We start from the raw sequence: 8,962 nt of genomic DNA, 5'->3' as shown, positions 1-8,962 counted from the left end.
GGTGAAAGTTAAAAAATTTAAATTGGAGTTATAAATAAAATAATTATTTTAGCAAAAGAATAAGTTTTGTTGATTAAAGTTAGATAATATTGATTTCTATGAATTTATTTCAAGAAGAATAAGGCTTTAGTAGCCACTCGTGAAAAAATATTAATTTAATGATTATTAATAGAATATTCAATTAGGAGTGTGATTTTATTTGGAATCGACAAATGAATTATTAGTTATAAGTTATAGGTATTATTAACTGTAAGTAAATTTATTGGGATATTTTTGGGTAAATAGTATTTTGGTAATTATCTTGTACATATTTGATTGTGATAATTTAGGAAGTTGGTATCCTAATTTATCTTATTGCCTAGTTTATCATATTCTAGGATTTTCCATGTACAATACATATACTGTGTAATTGACAATCAATGCAGGCGTGAGTTTTGTATGCTTAATTGAATTCTTCATGGTATCGGAGCCTTCAACCTAAAAAAAAAAAAAAAAATTTTTAAACAATTCGTGTAGTGCTGTACAATTATGGTGGGCGAATCTTCTTCATCCAAAATTCAATCTTCTTCTCCGTTCTACCTCGAACCACATGATTGGCCGGGGGATTTTATCACAAATATTCGCCTAAAGTTTCATGATTTCAATGAATGGTCTCATGCCATTCGTATTGCTTTGCGTTCTCGCAGAAAATTTGGTTTTTTGGACGGGACTATTACAACCTTCGAACCACCATGTACGAAAGATGATTGGATGACGGTCCACTGTATGCTGGTTTCGTGGCTCATGAACACCATTGATTCTGAGGTAAAATCAATGCTATCTAATTATGAAGATGCTAAAAAGTTGTGGGATGATTTAAATGAGCGTTTTTGTATTGTTAATGGACCTGGCATTCACCAACTTAAATCTGCAATAAATCGTTGTGAACAATCTAAAACTATGCCTGTTGCGGTTTATTTTGGAAAATTGTCTGTTTTGTGGGATGAATTAGATAAACATGAGCCATTGATTAGTTGTGCTTGTAATAATTGTACTTGTGATGTTGGGAAACAACATGCTGCTAGGCGAGATGCACATCGTTTCCAAAAATTTTTGCTTGGTTTATATTCGGAGTATTATGCTTCTCTTCGATCTAATTTGTTATCCCAAGATCCCCTACCCACCCTCAATCGGGCGTTTCAAGTTGCTGTCCAAGAGGAGAGGGTCCGTGGGATTGCTCAAGGGAACGAAGAAGAAGCATCGCCATACCCTTCTACTGCTGTTGGTTTTGCTGTTCGTGCTGCATCTTCTGGTAAAGGTCGTGGCACAAGCGTGTATGATAAAGATCGTGCTGCATCTTCTACTGCTGTTCCAGTGTGTGATAAGTGTCACAAGCGTGGTCATATTACCTCTCACTGTTGGAGTGATAAAACTTGTGAACATTGCAAGAAGAGGGGTCATATTCAGAGTGCGTGTTATGAGTTAAAAGGCTTCCCGGAGGGGTATACTCCACGAGAAAGAGCTGGGGTCTCGCCTTCTACTAGAACCAGCAAGGGTTCAACTGCTCCTCGTGCAAATGCTACTACATCAACTGCTTCTGTCCCGGGTCCAACTGTTTCAAATAATTCAAGTGCTCAATTGTTTACCGCCGAACAGTGGAAGGCGATCACAGGATTATTTGGTAATTCTACGTTTCCCGATAATCGTTTGAATGGTAAGTTTGATACTACCTCTTGGATTATTGACACTGGTGCTACTCATCATGTCACCGGTGAAAAATCTTGGTTATTTAATACAAAATTTATAAGCTGTCCAGTTGGCTTGCCCAATGGTGAAACCGTACATGCCACATTACAGGGTTCAGTGCGCTTGTCTGATTTCATCACTCTTTCTAATGTCCTATATGTGCCTACTTTAAGTTGCAATTTACTTTCTGTTTCTCAACTCAACGATAATTTACAAACTATTGTCCAATTTAATTCTTATATGTGTGCAATACAGGACCCCATGAAGAAGCTGATTGGAATGGGAATTAGGAGAGATGGACTTTTCTATTTTAGCAACACGGCAGGGGTACCTTCAGTCTCTGCAATTGAAGCTTCTTCAAATCTGGAATTATGGCATAAGCGTATGGGGCATCCTTCCAAGAGAGTAGTTAAGTTGCTTCCTCATGTTAGTAGTCATAAAAGTAGTTTGAATAAAGGATGTGAAGTGTGTTATCGTGCTAAGCATCATAGAGACAAGTTTCCTTTAAGTGCAAACAATAGTTCTAGAATTTTTGAGAAAATTCATTGTGATTTGTGGGGTCCTTACAGACATGTTTCGTCTTGCAAGGCTCGTTATTTTTTGACCATTGTTGATGATTATTCCAGGGCTGTTTGGATTTATTTATTGTTTGATAAAATGGAAGTGTTTCGTACCTTTATGACTTTTGTGGCTATGGTTGATAGACAGTTTTCACAAACAATTAAAATTGTTCAAAGTGATAACGGCACTGAATTTAATTGTTTGTTTGATTATTTTACTGCCACGGGTATATTATTTCGATCTTCATGTGTGGGAACTCCACAACAGAATGGGAGGGTTGAGATAAAACATAAACATATTCTGAGTGTTGCAAGAGCTTTGAGGTTTCAAGCAAATTTGCCTATTTATTTTTGGGGAGAATGTGTCTTAACTGCAGCTCATCTTATTAACCGCACTCCTACACCTCTCTTGCAAAATAAAACCCCGTTTGAAATACTTTTTAATAAACCTCCCATGTTTGATGCAATTCGTATTTTTGGTTGTCTATGCTTTGCTCACAATCAAAAAACCCTTGGTGACAAATTTGCAAGCAAAAGTCGTAAGTGTGTGTTTGTAGGGTATCCTTTTGGTCAAAAAGGGTGGCGCTTGTTCGACCTTGATGCTAAGGTCTTCTTTTTGTCTAGAGATGTGAAGTTTTTAGAGGATATTTTTCCTTTTCAAAATCTAAAAGATGTGAATATTAATCCTAGTACTTGTTTCTCTGATGAGGACGTTCATATGGATTTTTCGGATATTGGTATTAATGATGTGGTGTGTGAAGAGGAGAGTAATGTATGCATAGAGGAAGTGCTAGAAAATACAGAAAACGGAGGTACGGAGCAGCGTCAAGACCTAGTAAACGCTGACACCCCGCTGCCAGCCGCCCACCCAGCTTTTGATCAGGCCGCTGGAAATCCAACGCCTACTGGTCCAACGAGTAGTGACAGCTCGTCAATGCAGCCACCCCACGCTTCCAATACTCATGATCATCTTGCTGAGGTTCCTTTAGGTCGAGGCTTGCGTGAAAAATTCCCGAATGTGAAACATCGAGATTATGTTGCTCATAATGTGTTTGCTAAAAGTCCATCTTCCTCCACTTCCTTTTCCGATTACTCTTCAGGTACTCCGTATCCTATTGCTCACTATATTAATTGTGATAATTTTTCTGTAAATTATTTAAAGTTTATTGCAGCAATTGTTAAGGGTGATGATCCTAAGTCTTTTAAGGAGGCTATGAAATCTGAATGTTGGAAAAAGTCAATGCAAGATGAGATACAGGCTCTTGAGGATAATGGGACATGGACTTTAGAACGTCTTCCGCCTGGAAAGCGTGCTCTTGGTAGTCAGTGGGTGTATAGGACAAAATACTTGTCCAACGGTGATGTGGAAAGATTGAAGTCTCGATTGGTAGTGCTCGGTAATCATCAACAGGAGGGTATTGATTACAATGAAACTTTTGCTCCAGTAGCCAAGATGACTACAATTCGTACTTTTCTTGCAGTCGCAGCTTCTAAAAATTGGGAACTTCATCAACTGGATGTGCATAATGCTTTCTTACATGGTGATCTTGATGAAGAGGTTTACATGAAGCTTCCTCCTGGTTTTCAGAGTTCAGATCCGTCTTTGGTATGCAGACTACGGAAAACATTATATGGTCTCAAACAAGCGCCTCGGTGTTGGTTTGCAAAGCTTGTTGCGGCATTAAAAGAGTATGGTTTTCTTCAATCTTACTCCGATTATTCATTATTTACATTTACTAAGGCATCAATTCAAATAAATGTCCTAGTTTATGATGACGATCTTGTTATTTCTGGGAATAATTCTGCTGCCCTTCAAGCTTTCAAAGCTTATCTTAGTGATTGTTTCAAGATGAAGGACTTAGGTCCTCTAAAATATTTTTTGGGCATTGAGGTTGCTCGAAGTTCTGCAGGATTGTTTTTGTGTCAACGAAAATACACTATGGATGTTATTTCTGAAACGGGCTTATTGGGAGCAAAACCAAGTGGGTTTCCAATTGAGCAGAATCATAAACTTGGCTTGGCCAAGGGTGAGTTCCTTGCAGATCTGGAGTCATATTGTCGCCTTGTTGGGAGACTTATATATCTTGCAGTCACGAGGCCTGACTTGGCTTATTCAGTTCATATATTATCTCAGTTCATGCAAGCCCCTCGTGTTAAGCATTGGGAAGCCGCTCTTCGTGTTGTTAGATATTTGAAAGGTACTGCAGGACGAGGAATTTTGTTGAGTGCAGATTATGATTTAACTCTGGAAGGTTGGTGTGACTCTGATTGGGCGGCTTGTCCTATCACTCGTCGTTCTCTTACAGCTTGGCTTGTTTTTCTTGGTAAATCACCAATCTCTTGGAAAACCAAGAAACAACATACAGTGTCTCGGTCTTCTGCAGAGGCCGAATATAGAGCAATGGCTTCAGCTACTTGTGAACTAAAATGGCTAAAAGCTTTGTTGTTGAGTTTGGGTCTGCAACATCCAAAGGCTGTTCGGTTATTTTGTGATAGCCAATCCGCGTTACATATTGCCCGGAATCCAGTATTTCATGAAAGAACAAAACATATTAAGATTGATTGTCACTTTGTTCATGATGCAATTAATGATGGTCTAATTTCTCCCTCATATGTTTCCACTACATCTCAATTGGCAGATGTGTTCAATTTTGTATGCTTAATTGAATTCTTCAAAATTTAATATGATTATTTTAGATAAAGGAAATTGTAACCTAATATGCTCAAAGTCAAAGTGAACTTGTAGTGATAAAAATGGGATGTACCGTGTGAATTATATGAATATTGATTGAATTATCCTGATAGTAAGGTAATGTCGAACCATGAACCGACATCTAAAGTTTCGGCGCCCGTGTTAGCCGGGACGTATAAATGCGATGTTAGACAGGGGGTTACCTACCTATCTTGTAGAAGTTCGAGCATAAAACTTGGCGGGGTGACGACTGCCAGCACAGTTAGATATAGGGCTTCGGTCCTAATCTCGTCAGACCCTTACATATATTTGGTGTCATATTGTTGTGGTTGTTGATCAGTGATAAACATGATTAGTATTGATGTAATGATGCATCATACGGTTATGAGTATTAACCAAATGAACTTACTTAAATATTAAAATTATCGAATATTATAAGTGACATTAGTGTACATCTACTAAAGTTGAAAATGTTATTTTAATGACTTAAAAAGTATTTAAAAATATGCATATGGACATCTACAAAAACAATACCAGCATATCGACAGACTAGTTGCATATCGACAACCAGTTACAGGACAATTTACACCCAGCAACCTAGGGACTCACCCACAGCATCCACAAAACATGGCATAAGTATGCAATTGCAAACCAACAGCATTCGACAGACTAGTACATCACATCATTAGCTCAACATTCAGCGTAGCGTTAAAAGGTAGGTGCTCCAAGTCTTGGCACCAAAGTGGCATAAGGACTCCTAGCAGTCCAGTTTCTAGCAGCTACCTGGAGCATTACCCTAACTAGAAACAGCTATCAGTAGTCCACATTGTTAGGACATTTTAGCGTTGGTTCAAAGCTTGAGTTCTTCCCAACCAGGATGCATATTTTAGGCTTCAGCGCAGACTTGATTTGAGGTACCCACATGGATTAACATCAGTCAATAGTTCAATAACAGAGGCTATTAATCCTATTGCTATAGTGTGCAAATCCCAGAACCATCTCTTCAAGAGGGTACAAAGGACTAGAAACTAGGCTTCAAAGGCGAAAGAACAGTCGTAGCCATTGAATTGGCTACCCTTTAAGACACCACTACAAGCAGCATTTCAAAGGATATCAAAAATCAATTGAAGAGCTCAAATTACGGCTCTTTATACTAAATTGAAAGAGGGGTTCTTATGCACAGTCCCTTTTTTTTAAAACAATCCAGAGATTGACTCTTAGAAGTTGAATTTCATGTTCTTTTGAAATAAAGAAAAAGGGAAAAAAAAAAACATTATCTAAAACTCATAATCCAAACACTAAAAATCACAACTTCAACCATAATATTCTTCAATAACATTCCATTGACCACATAAAACCCAACAAATATTTCTACATTTGATAAAATTATAGAGATATAACAAAGAAATATATATATGCTAACCTACAATTACCACCAAGTTTCTTCAACAATGGTGAATTAGGGAAAAGCCTCACTAAACATAAGAGCTGCAATGAATTTGGTGAATTAGGGACTGGTCGGGACTTTACGTCTTTCAATAGTAATACCGCAAGTGCACGACGTAGCGTAGTAACGTTGGCAAGTACGGGTCGAATCCACAGGGAGTGGGGGTTAAGTCAATAGTTTCTCGATCGATTAATGTGTTCGAAATAATTAAAGCAAGCAATTAAAAATACTTAATGAAAATGAAGCATAAAAGTAAATAAGGGTGCAATGAACTAAAGTAAGGATAAAACAATCAATAAGCTAAGGAGGCATAGACTAGGCTTTCTCACCAAAGTAATGTTTACAAAACTTTAACCTAAGGTCATGAATGTTTTGCTATGGGGGACAACGTATCATAAATACTAATGTTCTCTCTCGAGCAACAAAAGCTTCCTAAAACATACTCATACCTATTCTCATGGGGCTAAGCATAATTTAAGACATGAAGTACACATTCAACATTTCCAATAAAAGCATCTACCTATTCTCATAGAGATAACTTAATTTTTAAGTATAGATTATCATTAAAAATCGACTCTCGCCCTCAATTCAACAACACTACACATGAGAGCAAAATCCATCTTAAACCATAAACAACACAACCATGCCAAAGGTAAAAAAAAGCAATTTAGACTACATACATGGTGATAATGCCTAGCCTAAGCCAAAATAAACTACTCACTCATACTCATTTTGAAATTATAAATTACGAACAAGTTAAGAATCATAGATAAATGAATTAAACTAGAGTATTCTAGAAAGATGAATGCAATATAAGTTGAAGAACTACAAGCATGATAATATGAAACTAAAAGCAATTAATTAAAGATAAACTAGGTGATATGAATTAAAAACAATATAAGCAAAAGATAAAATTTACTCTTTTAGGTTCAATCTAAGGATGAACAAGAAGATTGTTGATGATTTAAAGTAATACCTTCTAAAAGCTTCTATAATAATACATCAATGGATAAAGAATCCAAATTGCAAAATGTTACAATAGAGAATTTAAATTAAGATTGTAATTGAAAATTGAAAGTTTTTAATTTGAATTGAAAGAAAAATTATGCTAAACACTAATTTCTAATTGAAATAAAAACTAAGCTATGAAGAATATATAAGAGTTACTCAAAATGAAGGATGAAATCTCAGATGATCAGCTCCATCTTCCTTTTCTCTAGTTATAGCCTTCACAAAACAAGTGGGGGGTGGTGGTTTCATGATTGCTCCACCACCCCTAGGTTATAGGAGGGAGGTGTCACCCCTAATGAATAGGGTATGGTGGCTAAACAGTCCTGACAGCAGCAATCAAAAGAAATGAAAATGATTGGACCTTGAATGATATTCAAACAGATCGCAAAAAGCTGCTGTCGTCCATCTCGCTCGACCCGAGCGGAGTCCGCTCAACCAGTCGAGCCACCATCATGTACAATATCAGAAACTTCAAAAATTGGTCAGAATGTGAAAATCAGCTCCGCTTGCCCCGAGTCATCTCGCTCGACCCGATAAATGCTTCTGGACTGGTCGTGCTACTTTGGCTCGAGCTAATTCTGGTCGAGTGGGCTTCTTTTGGCTTATACTTGTGGCTTGGCTCATGATGTTTCACTTTTTTGAGCCCTCGACTTTTAGGTGAGCAGTGTATGCAACAAAAAGGATTAGTTTGTGCTCGATTTTGATGATTACATGTTGAAATGAGATAAAACACCAAAGCAACAAAACAAGCGTAAAATCCAATAAAACAATGCAATAACATATAGTTTCCTCACGCTAAATGAGCCACTTATAGAAGTAAAAACAAAGATAAAATGTAGCTAATAGGGACAAACACGGAGAATTTGCAAATTGAAATTAACGCTATTAGTGAGAACTAATGTATGTATAAAACGAAAAAAAGTTAAATCTTAATTGATATTGGCGATATACTTACCTGAGAATTAGCTTTATCTTGTAAAAATAGAGGAAGATTATGGCATAATTCTTGAAGGGGAGGAATACTAGGGCTGTATTCGTGAAGGAAATGAAGAGGCGCATAAATGTAGGTGAATTAGAAGATGAAACGGGCCTAAACATTGGAACTAATAATTTCTTTATTTTTAATTTTTTAACTAATTAGAATTATATACTTAGTTACGAATATACCCACGCTTATAAGTGTGGGAAAATTTTGGCTCATATTATTCGAGTTTTTGTCTTTACATTTGTTTTTCCCCACACTTATAAATGAGGGTATTATCTGCACACTTATTAAGCGTGGTTAAATTTAATCAGGGGCGGACCCAGAGGGGTGCAAGGGGGGGCAGTGGACCCCCCAATCTAAAAAAATTAAATCCGGTTTTTAAAAAAAAAAAAATTTTAAAAAAATTGAAAAGAAGCGTTTGGAGGCGGAAGAAAGAGAAACCCAGAAACAAACCCTAAATGTCCTGCCTTCCTCTTCGTCTTCGCTTGGTCTTCGCTTCGTCTTCGACTCTTCGTCTTCGTCTGACTGTCAATCTTCGTCTG

Source organism: Amaranthus tricolor, chromosome 8 (genome assembly GCF_026212465.1).
Source record: "Amaranthus tricolor cultivar Red isolate AtriRed21 chromosome 8, ASM2621246v1, whole genome shotgun sequence".
Lineage (NCBI taxonomy): Eukaryota > Viridiplantae > Streptophyta > Magnoliopsida > Caryophyllales > Amaranthaceae > Amaranthus > Amaranthus tricolor.
Note: the sequence above shows the minus strand (reverse complement) of the source record.